This window comes from Mercenaria mercenaria, chromosome 1 (genome assembly GCF_021730395.1).
Source record: "Mercenaria mercenaria strain notata chromosome 1, MADL_Memer_1, whole genome shotgun sequence".
Classification (NCBI taxonomy): domain Eukaryota; kingdom Metazoa; phylum Mollusca; class Bivalvia; order Venerida; family Veneridae; genus Mercenaria; species Mercenaria mercenaria.
The window spans coordinates 54509966-54532479 of NC_069361.1; the positions used below are offsets into that span (position 1 = coordinate 54509966).

Sequence of the window (22514 nt, forward strand, 5' to 3'; positions counted from 1 at the left end):
TATAATTCATGAAAAACTGGGGACAGTGTTAATTGAATTTGTGTCATATGACGTGGGTGATAAAGTCGAAGAACTATCTCAAGTTTGAATCAAATCCATTCAGAAATAACTGAGTTGAGAGTGAAAGTGTATCAAAACTTTAACCTGAAATTATAAGTAAAAAGGAGGGCTAATTCATGAAATAATGGTGCAAGAGTTATGGCCCTTGTGTCATATGATGTGAGTGATTATGTTGAACAACTATTATAAGTTTGAATTAAATCCATTCAGTAATAACTGAGATAGACTGAAAGTGCATTAAAACTTTAACCTGAAATTCTAAGTAAAAGGGGGGAAAATTCTTTAAATATTGGTACAAGAGTTATGGACCTTGTGTCATATGATGTGGGAGATGATGTGGCACAACTACTTTCAGTTTGAATCAAATCAATTTAGTAATAACTGAGATAGAGTGAAAGTGCACAAAAACTTTAACCAGAAATTCTAAGTAAAAAGGGGGGGATAATTCATGAAATATTGGTGCCAAAGTTATGACCCTAGTGCCATAGGATGTGGGTGATGATTTTGAACAAACATTTTAAGTCTGAATCAAATCCATTCAGTAATAACTGAGATAAAGTGAAAGTGCACTAAAACTTCAACTTGAAATTCTAAGTAAAAAGAGGGGAATAATTCATGAAATATTGGTGCCAGAGTAATGACCCTTGTGCCATATGATTTGGGTGATGATGAGGAACAACTATTTAAGTTTGAAGTAAATCCATCAAGTAATAACAAAGATATGGAGAAAGTGCATCAAAACTTTAACCAAAGTGTGGACGCAGAATGACGCTGACGCCAGGTCGAGTACAATAGCTCTCCATACTATGTATAGTCAAGCTAAAAAAGATACTGACTGAATGGCGAACAGTGCAGATCATAATCAGAATGCATGTATGTGCAGGCTGATCATGATCTACACTGGTAGCAAAGGCAGAATCAATTGCGCCTAGGAGAACACTACGAAGACGTGGTAACTGTAATCAGTTACTGTTACAGCAGTGACTTTAAAGGATGTTTCAATACTTGATTAAAATGGCAGAAATTTGAACAGTATTTTCTGAATCCTGTAAAGAATTTCTATACTTTTACAAATAGATCAAAAGAAAACATCATGCTTTAAATCATAAACTCAAGAAACTATGACATACTAAAATGTGACTGGTTAGCTATTTTCAAAAATTCGAAAATGTCATACTGTAAAATCATATGATTTTGTGGGCATGATATTCCTGGTTGTAGTCAAAACAGCAATTTCATGGGGATATGAATTCCTGGATTTCAATTTTTTGAACATGAAATGAATGGGAATTTTACTTGTTCATTGGGATTTTATTTTGTGGATTGACTAAACCACGAAATCCATCAAAATTAGTCCCCCACAAAATATTAATTAATGATTTCACAGTATCTTTTTCATCACTGGTCAGATTTTAAAAATTCTTTCAGTGTTATGAATGGCTCGATGATGGCTTTCACATAAATTCAACTTATGTTCAGGCATTCCTTCCTCTTTAATAAGCCCCTGCTAAACAGAATCATCTTCCACCTCTGATTCAAGTCAGGAAGCTGTCAGTGAAGAACATGTTAATAACTGGGTGGGCATCCAGGAACTCTTGTTCAGTTAACTTGCCTGTGTATACTAGTGAAATATGGTTGATGAACTGAATTAAGCCTTACTAAACAAACAAATCAATTCATCTGTCTCCTTGTAATTAAATGCTCATAATTCCTTTGTTTAAAATGTTGCTGCCACAGTTTCCATTATGAACATAAAATAATTATACTAGATCTAATTTCTTGTTAAGTACTATCTCTGATAATTGTTTTCCCAAATATTTGTCAAACCTTGGAATATTTTGGAGCACAATAGAATTTTAGTTTTATTGTATTTATTGTTTTAGTTACCTCCCTTTTTGCTTAAGCTGTAAATGTACATGCACCGTCTGAAAGTAATTCTGTGCAAAATCTAACTTGACAGCTATTTCATCTGCTTTTAACATAAAACTTTACTTCCTTATGGAACTTTGATAAGCAAGATTTTAAACTTGTGAATTATCTTTTATCAATAGATTATCATAGCTGACATTGGTTATAGTAGTAATATACCTTAGATTAGTTACAGTCTGAGTTTTGAAATTTTGAATGATTATCTTTTGCTCGAATTTTTCCCGAATGAAAAATCTTTTCCCTTTGGGGGGTTTTGGAAACAGCTATTTGGGGGTTTTTTTAACAGGCATATTTTATTACATATTTTAGGGGAGTAGGGGGCGAAACCCAATTTGAAGCTACTCAGGGGAGGATGTAAAAAAGAGGAGTCCTTTTCCCTTTTGTGTGGGTCAGTTGAACCCCCAAGGGAAAAACCCTTTTGGGAATAAAAAGGAAAAACTTGGGGCTTTTTTTAAAGCGGGGCCGGTAGGACCTGGTTTTCTATAATTAATGAAAGACAGGAACGTACCCTCAGCACACTAAATCCCACAGGCTATCACCCTTTTTCGAAAATTTAAAAAAAAAACCAAGGGACCATGAGGGTTTCCTGAACGCTCACCTATCCCACAGACTCAGTGTTAACTGGGGTTTTTGCCCGGTGGGTTTTTTTATTATTTGAAAAATAGTGACCTGGGTTTTTGACCCACAAAACCTAATATCATCAAGAAAAAAAAATTCTGACCTTTTTTCATGAACACCCCATTAAAAATTTTTGGGCCCTCTAAAAGAGGTCAAAAGGTTTTTTTTTCTTTTATTTAAACCTAATCCCCTATTTTTTGGGAAAGGCACGTGACCACTTTTAAATTTGCCTAGATTTCATAAAGATGCACTTCTCAAAAATTTTTTCATAAGATCTTGAAAAAAAATAGGGGCCTTAGAGAGGTCAAAAAGGGGTTTTTTTTTTTATTTTTCGATTATGACCTAGTTTTTACCGAACGGACCCATTTAAAGGAACTGACCTAGATTTCATAAAACTGAACATTCTAAACCCTTTTTCATGAAGATCCATTGAAAAAATGTGGGCCTTAGAGGGTCACAAGGTTTTTTTTTTTTTTTGCCCTTTAATGACCTAGTTTTTGACCCAGGGGCCCCCAGTTTCCGCCTGACCTAGAATCTTTTGGGGGGAAACATTCTGACCCATTCATGAAGATTCATAAAAAATAGGGCCCTTTTGGGTTGGTAAAAAGGTTTTTTCCCTTTTTTAGATCTACTGGACCTATTTTTTTTGCCCCACGTGCCCCAGTTTCAAACCTGACCTAGATATCATCAAGGTAAACTTTGCCCAACTTTCTTTGAAGATTCTTTAAAAAAATAGGGGCCTCTAGAGGGGTCAAAAGGTTTTCTTTTTTTAGTTCTACTGCCCTTTAGTTTTTACCCCACGTGACCCATTTTTAAAAATTTAAACCCCTAGATATCATAAAGGGTAAAATTTGACCAATTTTTTCCATGAAGACCCAGGGGAAAATATGATCTCTAGAGAGGGTCAAAAGGGTTTTTCTTTTTTTAGCCCTTACTGCCCTTTAATTTTTTGCCCAAAAAGTAAACCCATTTTCGAATTTTGACCTAGATATCACGGGGGAACATTCTGCCCAATTTTTTCCTGTAGTTTCCTTTGGGAAAATTTTCCCCCTTTCCTAGAGAGGTACAAGTTTTTCTATTTTTAGACAAATGCCCTGTTTTTTTCCCCAAATTGCCCCAAGTTTAAAAACCCGACCTAGATATCTTTAAAGGGTTTAAAAAATTCTGCCCAAATTTCATAAAGGTTCCATGAAAAAAAAATTGGCCCTCTGAGGGTCAAAAGGGTTTTTCTATTTTTAGACCAAAGACTATTTTTTGGGCCCCCACGTAAACCCGTTGGGAAAATTTGGGACCTAGATATCATAAAGGTAAAAATTTTGACCAATTTTAATGAAGATTCAGAAAAAAAAGGGCCCTCTAGAGGGGGTTTCAAAAGGTTTTTTTCTTATTTTTAGATCTACGGGACCGGGTTTTTAACCCCACGGACCAGTTAAAAACCGTGCCCTAGATATTATCAAGGTAAACATCTGCCCAATTTTATAAAGATCTCATGAAAAATTTGGACTCAAAGGGGGGGTCACAAAGGTTTTTTTTTTTTAGCCCTTTCTGCCCTAGTTTTTGCCCGCACGTGCCCCCAGTTTCAATTGACCAGAATCTTCAAGGTAAACATTCTAAACCAAATTTTCTTAAAAGTTCTTGGGGATATAATGGTTTCCAAGGGTCCCCTTTTTTTTCTATTTTGCCCCTACTGACCTTTTTTTTAAAGGCATGGCCCCATTTTTAAACTTGCCCTAGAATCATAAAAAAACATTTTTTGCCCAAACTTTCAAAAGACCCCATGAAAATGGGGACCTTGGGATTTGGGCACAAGAAAAAAGTTTACAGGAAACGCAGGGGAGGGACGGACGCGGCCCCGGGCGCGATCACAAAAGCTCCCCTTGTCATTTTTGTAAAAGGGTGACTAAAAAAAAAAAATTCAATAAAAAATTTTTTGAAGGCAAAGGGGCAGGTTTTTAAAGAAAAAATAAAGTTAAAAGCCGCTTTTTGCAAACTTTTAAGGTTAAAAACTTTGAGGGGTATAAAACACCCTGATTGGGGGTCCCACAGGTATTGAAAAGGGAAAAAGCCACTTGCCTTTAAGTACCCAATCTAAAAAATTTCCCAAAAAAATGACTTTTTCTATTTTTTCCGTAGAAAAGCTCTAAGATTTTGTTTTGAAAAAATTATGGACAAACCTTTGCCCTCATCCTTGGTTTGGATCCCTACAATACTGGAGTTTTTTTGGGAAACTAAAGAGTGAAAAAAAAATTTTTATACTGGTATTTTTTACAATGTATGACAAAACTTTTTTGAGACAGACTTTAGGAATAAAAAAAGCTTTTAGGGGTACAGGGAATACCCCTTTTTTATTTATGAAATTTACAAAAATTTTTTTGTTAAAATACTCGAAAAATTTTTGAGCAATGTAGGGGTTTTAAACTTTGTAAAAAGGGATTTACTTAAGTTCAACACTTTCGGGCCCCAAATTTGGTTTTTGCAGTTTTTGGGTTTTAAATTCTAAAATTTGAGAAATTTTTAGTCGAAAAATTTTAGGGGGAAAAACTTAATCCTTTTAACTTTTTGGAATGAAAGTAGAAAATACATTCATCTCAGTTGATAAAGACTTTTTTTCCCCGGAAAATCTTTTAAATTTTCCCTACTTTTACGTTTTTAAGGGTTTTGTCTGTTTATATTTTCGAACGCATTTTAACAAAGGGTTTTTTTCTTTTTGTTTTACAGAGGCAAGGACACTGAAATTATGTTCATATTTTTCCCAAAAGTAATGAGTTAAAAGAAATTTAAAAGGCAAAAAGATTTTAACCCTTGCGGCATTCTTTTCGTTTGTTACATTTAAAAGCAGTTAATGGGAAACCTTTTTTTCCTTAGTTTTTGTGGGACACTTTTTGAATTTATTTGTTTTTAAAGTTTATGATGCAAAGTATCTGAAACCCATACTGTTTTTTGGTTACAGTAATTTTTTAAACCGTAAATTTGATTCGTATTATATTTGGGAAACTTTTGAAGATTACAAAAATGTTTTTTTCTACGGGTTGAATCATGAAAGGTGATAAAAGGGTTTTCAAATTATTTTAAAAACCTGTAAATCCTTTTTTTTGAAAACACACGGGGTTTAACCCGGCTATTGACGCCCGCGGGAAAATTATAACCCAGCTGTAAATCGGTAGGTAATTTTTTAAATTTTCTTTTTTAAAAACGAAGCCAATTCTTGCAAATAAAATTTGCCCAGTTTTGTAAAGGAAGGCCCATGGTTTTTTTAAAATTTTTGGGGCCCAAAAAAACAAATTCGTTATGTTTCGAGATTCGCTAAAAATTTTTTTTTAAAGTTTGAAAAATCGAGAAAAAAACCCAAAATTTTAAAAAAATGGCCGATCATCACGGTTTTTTTGGCAAGTGTTGGATAATTTGGTTGTTTAAATTTTAAAATAGAATTTTATTTAAGGTGGTTCGGGGGGGGGTTCCTACAAAAATTTTCGAAGTAGGATATAGATGTTTTGGGGTTCTTTTTGGGTACTAACATCTCCGTCTTTCTTTTTGGAGAAAAAGAAAATTTTTCCCGATTTCCAAACTTTTCCTTTGAAGAGCGCCACCTGGGGCCCAAAAGGTTTTTTAAGGGGGAAAAACCCCTTTTTTCTTTTTAAAAATCGAAATTAAAATTTAAAGTTATTAAAATTTTTTAAAACTCGGGGAATTAGATAAATTCAAGGGTATTGTTTCCTTTTGATTTTGTAAATTATTTTTTTGGAAAATGTTTTTGAATAAAGAGATACCCGTGGGTTGGAGTGGGGAAAAATACGAAAATTTTTCAATGTTTTCATAAACCTTTACCCGAAAAAAAATTTAAAACGGAAGGTCAAAGTTCTTTTTTTAAAATTTTAATTCTTCTTTAATCATTTCTGAACAAAAAATTAAATAAAATAGGGGGTCTTAGGGCGGGATTTTTTGTAAATTTTTTTTTTTATTTTTTTTGGTAAAAAAAAAATGAAAATTTTTTGTGGGTTGTACCCCATTTTGCTGAAAAAGTCACACAAACTTTTTGGGTTCATTAGGGTTTTTAAGATCCCATTTTTGTTTAACGGATGATAAAAGTACAAAAAAATAAAAATTTTTTTTAATTAATAGATTCACTTTAAATTTACGGTTAAGAAATTTTACAATCAAAGTAAAACATCTAAAAATTTTATTTTTTCAACGCAGTTCAAAAAATTTTCCCTTTAAAGATGCAAATTATTTTTTTTAAAATTTAGGGATAATGTAATTTAAATGTGACAAGGGGCCCCCTTTCCCGTTTCGGGCAGGGCTTTAAAAAATTTTCACCCGGTCTAAAAATTTATTGGGACTAGCTTTTCTCCCAAAAAAGAGAGTCTCCCTTTCCCAATGGATTTCTGTTTACTGGGTCGTAATTAGCATTGCGGGGAAACCCAAATTTACGCATCTGTTTAAATTCTGATCCATTTTTAAAACGTTTTAAAAGCAAATTTTAAAGGGTAGTTCTGCACTTTTGGTTTCGAACTTTTTTCTACAATGTAGTTTTTTTTAAAAACTCTGTTTTTTCAAAATTTTAAGAATATCCCCAGAAAATTCAGAAAATAAAAAGGATGGGGTCGGTGTTTGATTTTTTCTAGACTATTTAAAAAATTTGGACCCACGAAATTTTTTCATAATGGGGGGTTATGGGAAAATCACAATTTAAAAACAATTTCGCAAATTTAAAAAAATTTTCCACAATGTAGATTTTAAATTTAAAATTTCTCACAGTCGAAAATTTAAACATATGGCCTATAATATGGGTAAAATTTAAAAATGAAATGGGGTCCGTGTGTTATTTCTGGGGATTTTTGGGGCCATGTTTAAAAGTGAACCCCTATTTGAAGCAAATTTTCCCAAACATTATTTTGAATTTATTTAATTGTCAGATTTTCTTTTAAATTTTATTTAAAAGAAATGATAGTTACTGTTAAAATTTTAAATTTAAATTTATTCAAAGGTTGCCTTTAAAATTCATAAACTGTTTTTAAATTTCCGTACCCCGGGTTTCCAGGCTTTATTCTACGTTTTCGGTAAATGGGGTTATGCCTTTTCATTTCCCGGTTTTAAATAAAACGTGCCAAAAACCTCCCTTTTTAAGGCTGAAGATTTCCTTTTAATAAATTTCATGGCACATTTTTAAGCCGTGGATCCCAACGCAATAAATCACAGAATTAATTAAGGTTTTTATCCAGTCGGGGTTGTTGTAGAACCACTTAATCTTTTTTAATTATGATACATTTGTGATCCTGATTGAAAACTGTGAAAAAAATCAAAAAAAAAAATTTGACAAGGTGCTTAAAAACGATAAATAAAAATTCCCCATTTGAGGCTTCCCTTTTATGGAAACTTTTGTTCACTTTGCGTTTGAATGAAAGGACATTCTTTATGCGATGTTGCTCATTGCAGTTGTCATAGCGGGGAGCGGTTTCTCCCAATGTCCTAAACTGATTATAAATCGGAGGGGAAAAAAAATATATACATTAAAGATAATTTTCTTTTAAAATTCCCTTGAACCCGGGTTTTTATACCAGGGTTATAAATTTTTTTCGGGGTTCCAGGTCTGCAGTGGTTGCTTTCTTTTGGGAAAAATTATCCAAATTCTTTTTGATCTGGTAAAAAATGCATTTTTACACAAAATTTTACCTTTTAAAATTTTGTTTCGCATTCTCGGAAAAACATTTCAAAAAAAATGTAAATGGGTTTTTATTTTTTTTCTTAGTTTTACCCGTTTTAAAAATGTTTGAAACAAAAGAAATGCACGAGATAAAAATCATAGGGGTTTTTTTTTATATTCATTAAGACGGGGAAACCATACTTCGTTTTTTGGAAAAAAACCCTTCATCAAATAAGAATGATCCTAATTTGCCCCAAAATTCTAAAATAAAAACCCTTTTTTTTGAAACAGTGAACCATGTCGAAAGTGCTTTTTCCTTGAAAAAAAATCTGACCCCAAGGGAAAAAGCGGGTTTAAAAAAAGTACGCATGCCTCCCAAACATTTCGCAAAAAAGCCGCCTAAAATTAAACCACCCTTCTTCCCCTTTTTCCCTCCCAAAAAATCGGGTTTCGTGACTGTATTGTTTTATATTATTTTCTGAAAAGTTTTTTAAGCGAAAAGAGTTTTGGGGTTTTTTGTTTTGTTTCGGGCATTTTGAAGGGAGGTTTTCCCTTTGATACGGTTTTCATTTTTCCCTTCCCCGGTTTAAAGTTTAAATTTTAAGCACAAAACGGCCCCCAAAATGAGTTTTTCAAGTTTAAAGGTTTTTAAGTTCAAGACTGAAAATAAATTTTTTTCCGCAAGAGGAAATTTTCTCATTTATCCACATCTGCTTAAGATTCCATGATTTTATTTATCAAAAAAAACTCAATATAGGTTTTTAAAAAGCAATAAAAATAATTTCACGTTTAAAAATTTAATGAAAACAAAACCCCTAAATAAAAATTAATATCATAACAAAAAAGAAAATTTTTGATGTTTTAGCCGCCCCTTTAAAATGGGTTTTTTTGTTTTAAAAGTTTTCATTTTTGTCTGGAAAACAGTTTCACCACATTCGTATCGTATTTCATCTGGACCATGCTGATCGCCCAAAGGGCCCCTATTTTGGTTTTCGCTTTGGGGCGGGTCAATGTAAATCTGGGAAAAAACTCTTTTTTTTTATTTTTTTGCGGGGAAAAAATTAAAGAAAACCTAGTTTGAAAAAAAAAGAATTTTTACAGCTCCGTTTTTTCATAGCGGATTTAAAATTGTTAAAAGTTTTTTTTACCCCCCCTCCCCGTCCCCCCCAAAAATTTACTTTAAACCCCCAAAATACGCGAGTCATGCAAAATGAAAAATTTTCATAAAAAAATCAAAAAATACCCTATTCAGTAGTTTTAAATACATGTTTTAAACGCGGGGCTTTTTCCCCATTTTGTGCCCCAAATTGGGGAAAAATGGGAAAAGCTGAAAAAATTTTACCGAAACTGGGGGAAGTAGCTTTAAGGGAAACGATATATGTTACTAGATAATATTTTTTGGGCTGCAAAAAAAAGCAACGTTGGGACAAATGGGAAAATTTTTTCAAATAAAAAAAAAAAGATTCTAAAGATTTTTTGTGAAAAAATGAAGGTCTTTTATATATCAATGAAAGACATTTTGAAGTCAGCGTTTGCGCGACGTTTAAAAGCCGTTTTAAAGGGTATCAAAAGTCACAAAATTTTCATTTCCAAAAAAATTTAAAAAATAAATTTGACAAAAAAAACGCGTGGGGCCCCTTTTTTTTTTTTTTCTTGGTTTAGAAACGATTTTTAAAAAAGAATAAATTTTAAAAAACAAGAACTTTTACCCCACCGTTTTTTTTTATTTCGGCTAAACGGCCATGAAATACATTGAATATTTTCGCTATTTTTTCCCCCCCTTCTCGAATCTTTTTTTTTAAGCATTTTTCCCAAAAAAAATAATTTAAAAAAACGCAAAGGGAAACAATAAAAATTTAATTTAGCTACATTCCTGAGTTTTTAAAAAATTAATAAAAATTAATTTTAATGAGTTTTTAACAGTAAAACGAAGATTTCCCCTTTAAAAAATAAGTTTCCCCAAAGGGGGCGCTCTTAAAAAAAAGGGGAATCGGAAGATTTTCTTTTTTTTCCAAATTTAAAGCAGGGGATGGTTTTGTAATTTCAGACCTAATATCAGTTTAATTCATACTTCGAAATTTTTGTAGGAACCCCCCGAAAAAACCTTTAAAAAGACGCAAGGAGCCCCACTGTTTTTAATGGACTTTTGGTTGTTTTACAGCGCGTCCTAATTTTAAAACCCCATAGCGTTCGGCAAAACAAGAAAATTTGTCCATTAAGAGTATTAGAAAAAAAATATTTTTTTTTTTTTTTAGGAAAAAAAACAGTGGTTTTTAACTTTTTTTGGGGGGCGGCAACCCCATATGGACACCAAGCCCGGGCGGGCCTCCCGTGGGGTTTAAAAAAAAATGGCGCCAAAAATTCCCTCAAAAACTGTTCAAATTCAATTTTTCTATAAATTTTAAAAAATTTTAGCTAATAGAAAATTTTTAGTTCTTTTGAAAGAAATTCCCCGTTTTTGTTATTGTATCCTTAGAAAGGGGTTTTAATTTTGCTTTTTTTTTAAAAATAAAACCAAATTCCCTTTTTTGACAAAGTTTTTTAAATTTATTTCCCAATACCCAACCCTTTAAAAAAATGACCCACCTGTTTTATTTGATAGTCCAAAGTGTAAAGTGTTTTCAGTTCGTTTCTTTTCGTATCCGGGTTATTGTTTTAAAAACGGGAAAATTTTTTTTATTTTCAGAAGACCTTTCTACCCTTTTTTAAAATGTTTGTTTTGGGTTGAGCTACGTCTTTCTTTACAAAATTTCACTAAAGATTTAAAACCCGAGTTTAGGGGTTTCAAAAAAGCAATATTTTAAGTTTTCAAAAAATCATGTTTACGAAAAAGAACTGTATCTGTATTTTTTTAAAAACCTTTTCATAAATAAAGCGTGGGGAACCCTTTAAAAGGAAGTTACCCCCCCCGATGCTTTTTTTTTTGTGTTTTACAAAGAACTTTTTTAACCAGTTTGGCCCGTACCAAAAATTGTTTGCGGTTTAATTTTTTTAGGCTCCATCAATTTATTTTTTTTGGGGAAAATTTTTGTCTTTTTAGCTGGGTTTTTCAAAATGTATTATATTAATTTTTGTTTGATCAATATATTATAGGGGTATTGTACTATTTTTTGACCTGTCAAAACATGTTTTGGCTTTCATTTTTTAAACCCTTTCTAAGGCGTGAACCGGGAAATAATTTAAAGCCGGGGATAAAATTTGACAGGTTTAATTTAAAAAAGTAAAAATAAATAAGGGAAAATTTAAATTTTTTGTAAACAAATTTAAAAGCCCAACTCAAAGTAAAAACAAAATGCAGTCGGTTAAATTTTGAATTTGGGTTTTTTATTGAAATACTTTTTTTTTGAATTTTTTTTTTTTCTTTGGGAAATTTAACGTGTAAACAAGTTCTTATTTCAAAGTTCTTTACTTTTTTTCTAGCGTGTCTGTTGTAACACCCTAAAGGGGCAATGGAACTTTTTGCTTTTTCGTGCTGACTGTTAAAAGTAAAAGGGAAACCCCCTTTATTTTGCATGAAAAAAATTTCTTTTTCATTTGATCCGGGCCCCTGTATTAAAAGGGAGAAAGCGGTTTTGCAAACGGTGTGACTTAAAAACGTTGGGGGCCCTGTGATAAAATTTCCCGCTCTGGTATATACCGGATTTAAATAAATTTGAAAGAAAAACCTTTAGTCAGATATTTTGCTTTTATACATAAATGCTTTCGGGCATTTCCCAAAAAAATGAAATTTTGCGTGCGCTCCAATTTTGGGAATAATTCCGGAATTTCGCAGAAGGTTTTGCACTAACTTGCTATGAGAAACACGTGCAAAAAAAGGCAAATTTTAGTGCTGTTAAAAACCCCCTTTTTTTTTTTTGAAATGGGTTTCCCCGGGACGTATTGTTTAATTTTTGCGAGTTTTACATCTTGGGGAATTTTTGGGCTCGGGCCCAAAAAAATCCCCCGGGTTCTGCAGACGTTTAAAACAAACCCAAAAAAGAAATATCTTTAAAAATTTATGGTCGGCGAAATTTTTAAAAAGGAAAATTTTTCATCTAAAATTTTTTTCTTTCATCTTAAAATTTTTCAAATTGGGAAAAAATAAAAAAACCCCACTTTAACAATTTTAAAAGGTTCTCTTTTTAAAAATTTTTGCAAAAAGGGTTTCGGGGGGTTCCCAATTTTTTTTGTTTATCCTTGCGAAAATTCAGCATTTTTTGATGAAAATTTTATTTAAAACGGTTCCCTGAGGGAAGGGTCATTTAAAAATGTTTTTTTTTTAGTTTAAAATTTGGGCCCACCCCCCTTTGGGAACAAAAAAACGATTTTTGTTAAAATCGAGTTTGTTTAAAAAACCATTTCATTTTAGTGGGTTTTTTTCGAAAAAAGGGATAATCTACTTTTTTGCTAAATGGTTCCTAAAAGGGCCCAAGTTCCTATTTTAAAAAATTTTTGGGAAAAGGACCTTTAATGATGCTTCCCGACCCGCTTTTTAAGCTGTTTCCCCCTCTAATTAAAATTTTGTTATTGAAAAAAATAATTCTAAATTGTTGTGGTTTTAAAAATTTGGTTTTTTAAAAGTTTAAAAAAATTGAAAAAAAATTAAATTTTTGGCGTACTATTAAAAAAATTTTAATTTGGGAAACGACACTTAAAAAGTTAACTTTTTTGGCCAACAAATAACGAAACAGCAAATTTAAAACCGGGCTGCAAAAAAAAAAACCCCCCCAAAAAAAAGTTTATTGGGGTTTACGGAGCCCTTTAAAAAGGGACGGGGACAAATTCCCTTTTTTTTTGGGAATATTTTAAAAACAAAAACATTTTACTATTTTTTCAGATTTAAAGATTTTAAGTCTTCAAATTTTATTTTGGTCAAAGGGTTTTTTTCCTGGGATGATTTTGGTTTTCATTTAATTTTTCCCCTTATGTTTTTTTATGAGAATCCATTAGAAATACTTCCCAAAAAATAAAATTGCTGTTCAAGCTTTTTAAAAAACAATATTAAAAACCTTTTAAAATGGGGTAAGTTTAAATGGTTTTAATTCCCCGGCCAAAAGTAAGTTTGCCTTTTCATTTTTCAAACGGTTTTTTCTCCCTTGGGCCGCTTTTACATTTCAAAATTGATTAAAACCCCCCTATTCATTCTCAAAGTATGCGCCCTTGCCCCCAATGCATTTTAAAAAAAATAAACATCCAAAGTTTAAATTTATGTATAATAAATTTTTGTTTTACATTCCCCGACAGTTTTTTCCCTTTTAAAGGCCCTTGAATATACGCCAACGAACATTTACATTGCATATTTAAAACCGTAATTTTGAAAAATTCGCCGTTTTTGTACCGAAATTTTTTTACCCCGAAACCCTTTCTGTGCGGTTTGGGGAGCCATTTTGTTTTCTGTTTTGCCAGCTTTAAATGTGCGCTCTTTTTGATTTACATAGTTTCTTTCACATTCTTTAAAAATAGGGTTTGGGGACTCCCAGGAAAAAAAAGCGATTAAAAAAGTAAAAAAAAATGGAAAAAAGAAAAATAATTGTTAAATTTTCAAAGTCTGAAAAAATATAAAGAAAATATGACGAATGATAAGATTGCTTTCGATTCTATGGAAAGTAAACCCTTTTAAACTGGAACCCGCGTTTGTTTAGGGTAAAAAAGGTTTTCTTTAAATTTTATCAGCGTAGCACAATCAACAGAGTGGGAAAAAAATTGACCGCTGTTTCCCAAACAGGGGAGAGGTTTTTTATAAATTTTTCCTTTTTTATTTAATTTTCATAAAAGCGTTTTCAAGTAGTTTTATTTTCAAAAGAAATCACGTGGTTTTTTGGGAACGAAAAAGAAATTTGACGGGCCCTCCCGGGAAAAAAAAAAAGTGTATTATCCCTACTTTTGCAAACTTTTTCAGCGTTAAAACCCCCTAAATTTTAAACCGTTTTTTTTTTTTTTTTTTTTTTTAGCCCAAAAAACCTTACTGCTAAATTTGGGGGCCCTGCCATGAGAAAAACCCAAAAATGGGGTTTGGACCCGAAAGGTTTCCCGAACCGCCCGCGCTTTCCCCGCAGTTGGTCAGGGGTCCATGCTGTTTGTTTTTTTTTTTAAAGCCCTATTGGAATTAAAAAAAAACTGTCCCCGTGGTCGCAAACCAAATTGTTTATTTTTTTCCCTGGCGCGGCCCATTTTTTTTTTTTGGAGGCAAAATTTCAGCTTGAAAAAATAAAAGTCCCGTCACCCCTTTTTTAACCCCTTTTTTTTTACACATATCAATATATGGGACGCGTATACAGCGACTTTATTAGTAAATTTTTTAAGAGCAAAAAAATTTCTTCTGCGGGGGAAATTTCTAGACTTTTTAAAAAATTTAAAAAAACGTCAAACATTAATCCGGAACGATCCAAAAAACCCTTCCAAAGCAAAGCACAGTTCCCCAATGCTTTTGTCAATTTGTGGACGGGGGCAAAGTAAAGGGGCTGTGGTTGGCTGCAAAAAGGGTTTTTCTTCTTGGGTTTTCCAGTAAACCCGCTAAGTTTCAAACGGTATTATTTTTCAGGGCCCCCGTGACCTTGACCTTTTTATCAACGTGCGTATTTTTAAAGCAAATTTAAATTCTCTTTTATCATTAAGTCAAATTTTTTCACTTTTTACATTGATCAGGGAAAAAATAGCGGACACACGGACGTGCGTTTCCAGAAAAAAAACCGTTTTCATGTTATTGTTTCGGAAAATACCCAAAAAATTTAAACGATGCTTTTAAAATATCAGTTTTTTCAATTTCTTTTATTTGCCCTTTTAAGCAGTTTACAGCTGCTTTTTTTTGTTTACATTCTTAGTTTTTCGATTTTTTTATTTTGTACTTTTTTTTGGGGGAAATCGACCAAATTTTCTTTTTTTTTGTATTTCTTAGTCGATCAATTGTTTTTTTTTTGGGATTTTTTAGGCAACGATTGCTTTTATATGTACTTAATTTCGCCCAAACGATTGCTTTTATTTTAATTTCTTAGGGCAATCGATTGCTTTTATTTTATACTTTCTTTGTCAATCAATTGCTTTTTTTATTTTCTTACTTAGTCAAACAAATGCTTTTATTATGTTTTTAGGCCCCAAGGTTTTGCAAAAAAATCTGCCCCTTTGCTAAGTTTAAAATCTTTTTTTAAAATTTTAAACAAAAAAACCCCAGTCCTTTCTTTTGTCACAGTGGGCAGAATAAACCCCATGTTTTATTTAAATTTTTAAATAAAAAAAAAAAAATGTAAAATTTTAAAAAAGAGGCCCGATGGTTTCCCGAATCGCTTTTTTATCCCCCCCAGACCCAGTGTTGGGAAAAAAGGGATGGCGTCGTTATTTCTATTATTTGACATAGTGACCCAGGTTTTTTAGAAAATTTTTGGCCCCGATATCATAAGATAAAAAATTTTGACCCCCTTTTATGAATTTTAATTTTAAAAAAAATTTGGCCCCCTTTGGGAGGGTCACAAGGTTTTTCTATTATTTGGGCCCAATGACCTAGTTTTGAAGGGGACGTGACCCACTTTTTTTAAAAATTTACCTAGTTTTCCTTTAAAGGGGAAAATTCTCACCAATTTTCATGAAGATTCCCCTTTAAAAAAAGGCCTAGAGAGGGGGCACAAGGTTTTTATTTTTCGCCTACTGACCTAGTTTTTTACCGCCCCATGACCCCCTTTCGAACTTGACCTAGATATCATCAAGCCCAAACATTCTCACCAATTTTTTATGAAGGGTCCGTTGGGGAAATATGGCCCCCCGAAGAGGTCACAAGGTTTTTTCAATTTTTTGAGCTACTGACCTAGTTTTTTAAAACCCCCCGTGACCCAGTTTCGAACTTGACCTTTGATTTCATCAAGGGGAACATTTTGGGCCCATATTTATGAAGTTCATGAAAAAATATGGCTTAGGAGGTTTACAAGGTTTTTTTATTTTTAGAAACTTCTGAAACCCAGTTTTTTAAACCCACGGACCCAGTTTCGAATTTACTTTTAAAAAACCCTTTAAAGGGAAAACTTGCCAATTTCCTGAAGAATTGAAAAATATTGCCTTGGGGGCACAAGGGTTTTTCCATTTTTCGACCCATGACCCAGTTTTTTACCCCACCCTGACCCGTTTCGAACTTGACCTAGAATCACAAGGTGAACATTTCCGACCCAATTTTAAAGAAAATTCCCTTGAGAAAAAATTTTGGGCCCCTTTGAGGGTCACAAGGTTTTTTTTTATTTTTTTGATCTACTGACCCAGTTTTGGGCCCCCCAGACCCCCGTTTCGAAATTGACTAGATATTTATCCCAAAGGGGAACATTTTTGCCCAAAATTCACGAAAATTCATGAAAAAAATTTTTTCCTCTAGAGAGGCCACAAAGGTTTTTTTATTTTTAGATCTACTGACCCAGTTTTTTAACCCCCCTGGGCCCAGTTTTGAAAATTTACCTTTTATCTTTAAGGGAAAAATTCCCCCCAATTTTCTTTAAGATCCCTTGAGAAATTGGCCTCTAGGGGAGGTCACAAGGTTTTTTTTATTCTGAAAACCCAAAGACCCCAGTTTTTGACCCCACAGGGCCCAGTTTGAACTTTACTAGAAAACATCAAGGTAAACATTTGACCAATTTTTCATTTTAAAATCTCATGAAAAAATGGCCCTTTGAGTGCGTCCCAAAGGGTTTTTTTATTTTTTTTTGAAACCCACTGACCCAGTTTTTGAAAACCCCCGTGACCCAGTTTCGAAAATTGACCTTGATTTCATCAAGGTGAAAACTGAACCCCTTTTTATGAAAATCTTAGGGAAAAATTTTGGCCTTAGAGAGGTTAAAAAGGTTTTTTTTATTTTTAGACCCATGACCTATTTTGAAAGGGACGTGACCCAGTTTCGAAATTTACCTAGATACCCTCATGGTGAAAATTTGACCCAAATTTCTTTTAAAAAAAACCCCTTTAAAAAGGTGATCTAGAGGGTCACAAGGAAAAAATTTTCGGCGCACGGAAGGATGACGGACCCGGCGATCACAAAAGTCACCTTGTCACTTTGGGACAGGTGAGTAAAAAAAATGTAAAAAAAATGAATAATTTTAACATATAAAATTCTAACGGGAAAGTAGGGGAAGTGTTTTTTGATGAATCTTTTTTTTAACATAAGTTTATTTTAAAGATTTTTCATTAAAATTTAGAATTTGAAATAATTTTTTGAAAAACGGCCCCTTTAAACCCAAAAAAAAAAAAAACAATAATATTAGAATGTATGTTTTATTTAAAAATTTTTAAAAGGCCCAAATTTTAGTTTAAAATTTCAAAGTATTAAAAATAACTAGTGACAGGGGTTTTGACAGATAAAGCTACTAAGTTTTTTTATCTAAGATGATTGGCATTTTTACAGTTTGGGCAGTTTTTTGTGAAAGGAAAAATATCGATTATCTCTTGATAATGGGCGAAAATAAAGCCCATTTACCTGTCAAAACCCTCTTAAACTTAGTGTAATTTTCTATTGGTCGTTATTTAATTAGGTTTCAATAAAACCCGGGCCCCGGGCCCCGGGCCCCGGGCCAAAAACCCCGGAAAAAAGCCGTTTTTTTGTACGGAAAACCCCCGGAAACTTACGGAGGGGAAAGGGTAATATAATTTTCGAAAGATATCGGGGTCGATATCAATTACATATTTTGGGAAATTTTGGTTTTAAAAAAAAAAGACCTTTATGATGCCCCCGGGGAATTTTTTTATGGAATTGGGTTTAAAACTGCCCTGTTCTTTCTGGGTTTCAAAATCGTTTAAAATATAAATTTTTAAACTTTTACACGGAAGCGTTAACATAGGGGTTTTTTTGACGAGGCTTTAATTTGTTCCCGAAATTTTTAATTTGTTATCATTATTTACAATTTTTTTAATCCGTTTTGTCCAAAAAAATTTTTAAAATTCCCCTTTGTGCCTCAAAAGGAGTTTTTGTTTCACCTGTGCATTCCAAAGCATCCAAAACCCCAAATTTTTTGTGTCCGGGAACAGCCTAAAAAACAGGTAGAAAAAAAGGGAAAGGGTTTTTTTTAAAAAAATTTTTTGTTCAATGAGACTTTAGGAAAATATTTTTGGGAAAAAAAAAGAATAGGGAAAAATTTTAAAATCATGAGAATTTTTAAAAAATAGAAAGAGCAGTTTTTTTTTAAATTTTTTTTTAAAAAGTTTTTTTAAAAAAACTCAAAGGGCCCTTAAAAAAATTTGGTCATGAAAACATTTTGGATAGGGCGGGATACCCATTACGCACGAAGAAAGCAGCGTTTAATATTGAAAAGGGTTTTTTAAAAACCGGTTTCCCCCTATTTTTTTAAAAATTCCTGTATAAGATATTTTAAAAAAAAAAAATACTGAAATTTGGTTTGTTCACGCATATCTCTTGAACTTATCGACTGAATCGACGTACGTTTAAAGTCAAAACCCTTTAAAAATTTTTTTTGGTACTTGCAGTTTTTGGCTAGTCTTTTCACTTTTGTTTAAACGATTTTTAATTCGGCAGGGGGTTTCTATGATGTTTTTAAAATTTTTTTTTTATTTTTTTTCCCAAATTTTCAAATAATCTTGAATAAAATGACTTTTCTTAAGTTTATTCAAATTAGTTTTTTTTTTTTTTTTTGGGTTTGGGTTTTTTTCCCTCGCACCGAACCCTGAAGGTCATATGGCGACCCTTTTCCCCTTTTAAAGGGGGAGGAAAACCCCGGTGCCCCCCCGTGCATTATGTCATCACGGGCGGGCACCCGGGTTTGAACCACCGACCCTTTTGTAAGCCAGTAGATGGTTTTCCCCACAAGGGAAGGGAATTTAACGCCCCGAGTAAGGCTCGAACCCACATCGATGGAGGGCAAGGATTTGAATTTTGCGACCTTAAAAACTCGGCCCCGGAGGCCCCCCAAAATTTGTTAAAATCTATATGGTAGAAAACGAGATCAAATTTTTCCTTTTCATTTTTGTAAAAGATTTTCTCGTAATCCGGAAAGGGCAAGGGGGGTTTAAACCTTTTCAGCGGATTTTGGGCCGTGACCCAAAGTCCCTTCTTTCGGTTGGGGGATACTGGTTAGTTTTCCCGGAAGCAGTATCGAGTGTATTTAAAATTTGTTGGTGAACCAAAACCGACGCGAAAAAGAAAACTTTTTTAAAGGGAACAAATTTTCCATTTAACTGCACCAATTATAGAAAAAGATTCACACTGTTTGTGAAAAATAGACCAAAGTAAAAAATTGTTAAGGTTAGTTTGTTATTTACCCCGCTCTCACTTTCAGAGATGCATTTTGATACTTCAGTATTTTTAAAATTCAATGGGGGTTTAAATTTTTGCAAAAAATTTGCCCAAATTTAAATTTTGGGTTTATTTGGTTTTTATTGTATGCAGAAAGCCTTTTCAGTCAGTTGCTGTGGTGGCTTTTTTTAACATAACAAAAGAAAATTTGTTTGAGCCCGCTTAAAATTAATTTAAAATTTAAATCTGGGAAAAAGCAAAATAAACTTTTGAATGGATGTGGTTTTTTTCAAAAAATTTACAAAATTTTTTCATTTAAAATTTTTGTTTTTGTGCAAAATTTTTCAGTTTTTACAGTGTAGTTTCCGAAAGATTTTCTTAACATTGTTTTCTTTACTTTTGGGACGTGAACCCCCACCGGAAGTGAACGTACTTGGGGCTTTTTTTAAAACGTGCATTCTGGGGACCCTTCGTTTTGTGATTTTTTCATTTGGTTTGAACAAAACCTAGGGGTTTTTTCAAATTAAAAAAGTTTTTCTCTTTTTTTTAAACAGAGTTAAATTTTTACGATAAAATTTTCGTTTTTTCGAAGGTTTTGGTGTAATTTTCCAGCTAAAATGGTTTGGTTTTTAAAAACCCATGGGTGGGGCCCAAAACCCTTTTGGAAACTCAGAAAGTTTTAAAAATTAAAAATATTTTTTCAAAATTTCGGGTTTAAAAAAAGTGTAAAGAGCGGGATTTTTCCCCAAAAAAAAGTTGCTCCCCTTTATAAACTTGGGTTTTAAATTTAAAAGTAAAAGTTGATCTTCGGCCCCCATATTACATTGTATTGAAAAAGGGAAAAATTGTTTTCTTTTAAAGCAAAAACGCGTTGAGAAACACTTTTTTTGCTCAACCTTTTAAAATAAAATTGGGCGTTTTGTTTTTTCGGAGATTAATTTTTTTTTTGGGTTTTCCAAATTTTATCCAAAAAAAATTATGTTTTATTTTGGGATAACAGGCCCAAATTTAAAAAATTTTTGTTTTTAAATGGAATGATAAGTAGTGTGTTTTTTTTTTACAAATACAATTATGATAAAAAAAATGATTGGAATATGAGCGGAAAAAAATAAAAAAGGGGTTTTCCCTTTTTCGTTTTCGCGGTATTCTTAATTTCTCCTACCCAATTTTTACGCGGGAAAACTATTGCACACTCAATTTTTTCATAAAAAGCTTGTTTCTTTAAAAGGGAAAATTTTTTAAACTTGCAAAGGAAACCCTTTTTTTTCTGAAAATGTTCCGGAAAGTTTTTAAAAGAAAAAAATTTTTAAAATGACTACCAGGTTTATTTTTATAATGCGGGGCTGGAAAATTTTGACTGTGCATATCCCCAAAAACCCGACCCAAAAAAAAGTCAGAAATTTGCCCGGGAAAAACTATTTCCTGTTTTGGTTTTTTTGGAAATTTTAAAAACCCCTTTTCGTAAAAATTTTTTTTATACCCTTCATTTTTAAAAACTAAACTCTTTCTTACAGTAACTTACAATTTTCGCATTGGGAAAAAATTTGTCAAGGATAGGTTATTTCGAGGGGGCACCCTTCAGGGGAATACATTTTTTATTTTTATTATACCGAAAAATTAATGAAAAAGATTTTTTTTTAACCCAAAAAGTTTTTTACTTGGCCCAAAAAAAAGACAGAATTAAGGAAAGGGTTTACTAGGAAGCACTTAGAAACTGTCGCGCTTTGGGGTATAAAATACTTTTTGTTTGGGATATCTTGAGGTTAAATAAACGTGTTTGTTGGGGTTTTTTTTAACAAAATCAGGGAAGAGTAACATTCCCAAAAAAGGCGATAACTTCGGGGCAATATGAGAGCACCCTTTTTTTTGTTTGTTAGTTAATTTTCCCGTTGATGGGGATAGTTTTAGTTTTTAAAATTTGATGAAAAAGGGTTTTTAAAATTTTTTGCCCTGTAGAAAAAAGTCATTCAAAAGCAGAAAAAAAAATAGGGGCCGGGGGCACACATGATGAACACAAGTTTAAAAAAAGCAAACCTATGTTTAAATAAGGCTCGTTTTTAATCAGTAGAAAAATTCGATCCTCATAGGGGGACAGGGAAAAAAAATTTTACACTTTCGCAGAAAAACAAAAAAAGGGTTGTTGGATGTGATATGAAAATTTTTTTTTTTATCATTAAATCTATATTTATTTGTTTCCCTTTCCATTGTTCTTGTGTGTCACTTTTTAACGATTTAAAAAAAATTTGTTTTTTTTCCGGGAAAGGGGGGGAGCCAAAATAAAAATTGAAACCCAGCTTTTGACGTCCCCATTATTACGTTTAAAAAAAATGCGAGTGGGATTTCAATTTAAAACCCCAAAAAATGAACCCAAGGTGCAGCCCTTTTGTATCTATTTTTTTATACTTAGAGTAGGGGGGGATTTGATAATAAAAAAAATTGTTTGCCCTTTTTTGTGTGGTCGAATGTGGATTTTTGACCTGTTAAAGCGATTTTCAAGTCGATTTAAAATTTGCCCCGGGGTTTATATTGGTTTTATTTGGCGATAAATCCCCATATGGGGCCCCGCCATGAGAAAAAACCCAAAATTGTTTTAGTGAGATTAAGGGGAAAAACGTTTTGCAAACCCGCATGGTTATGAAACAGACGCGCGGATGTTGGTTTTTTCCCTGGCGCGGGGTTTATATCGACCTCCCAAAAAGGCCAAATTTTTGTATAATATCACATGGCCGAAATTGAAAAAAACGATTTTTTGGGACGGATTTTAAAAAAAGCTTGTTTAAAATGAAAATTTTTTTCAAGGGTTAAAATAATGGGAAAATTTTCTTTTGGCTTGTGTGGGGGTATAAAATTTTAAAATTGGAATTTCACACATTTGGGAATTTCCCTGCTTTAAAATTTTTCTTTTTTAAAAAAAAAAAGTTTTAAAATTTCCGGTTTTTGAATAGTTTTATAAGCTTTGGCTGAAATATTTGTAGTTTTACCCGCCGGGTTTTTTAATTCTGTGTTAAAAAAATTTTGCTAGTTTTTTTTTCAAAAAATAAAAAAAAAAGAAATCCAAAAAATTAAAAAAATTTT

The 22514-nt window shown here is 32.5% G+C and overlaps 1 protein-coding gene across 1 annotated transcript in view; it reads right to left on the reverse strand.

Moving 5' to 3' along the window:
* The window catches only part of LOC123537188 (uncharacterized), a 226999-nt gene that overhangs the window by 192841 nt on the left and 11644 nt on the right, over positions 1-22514 (reverse strand). The window lies entirely within an intron of this gene.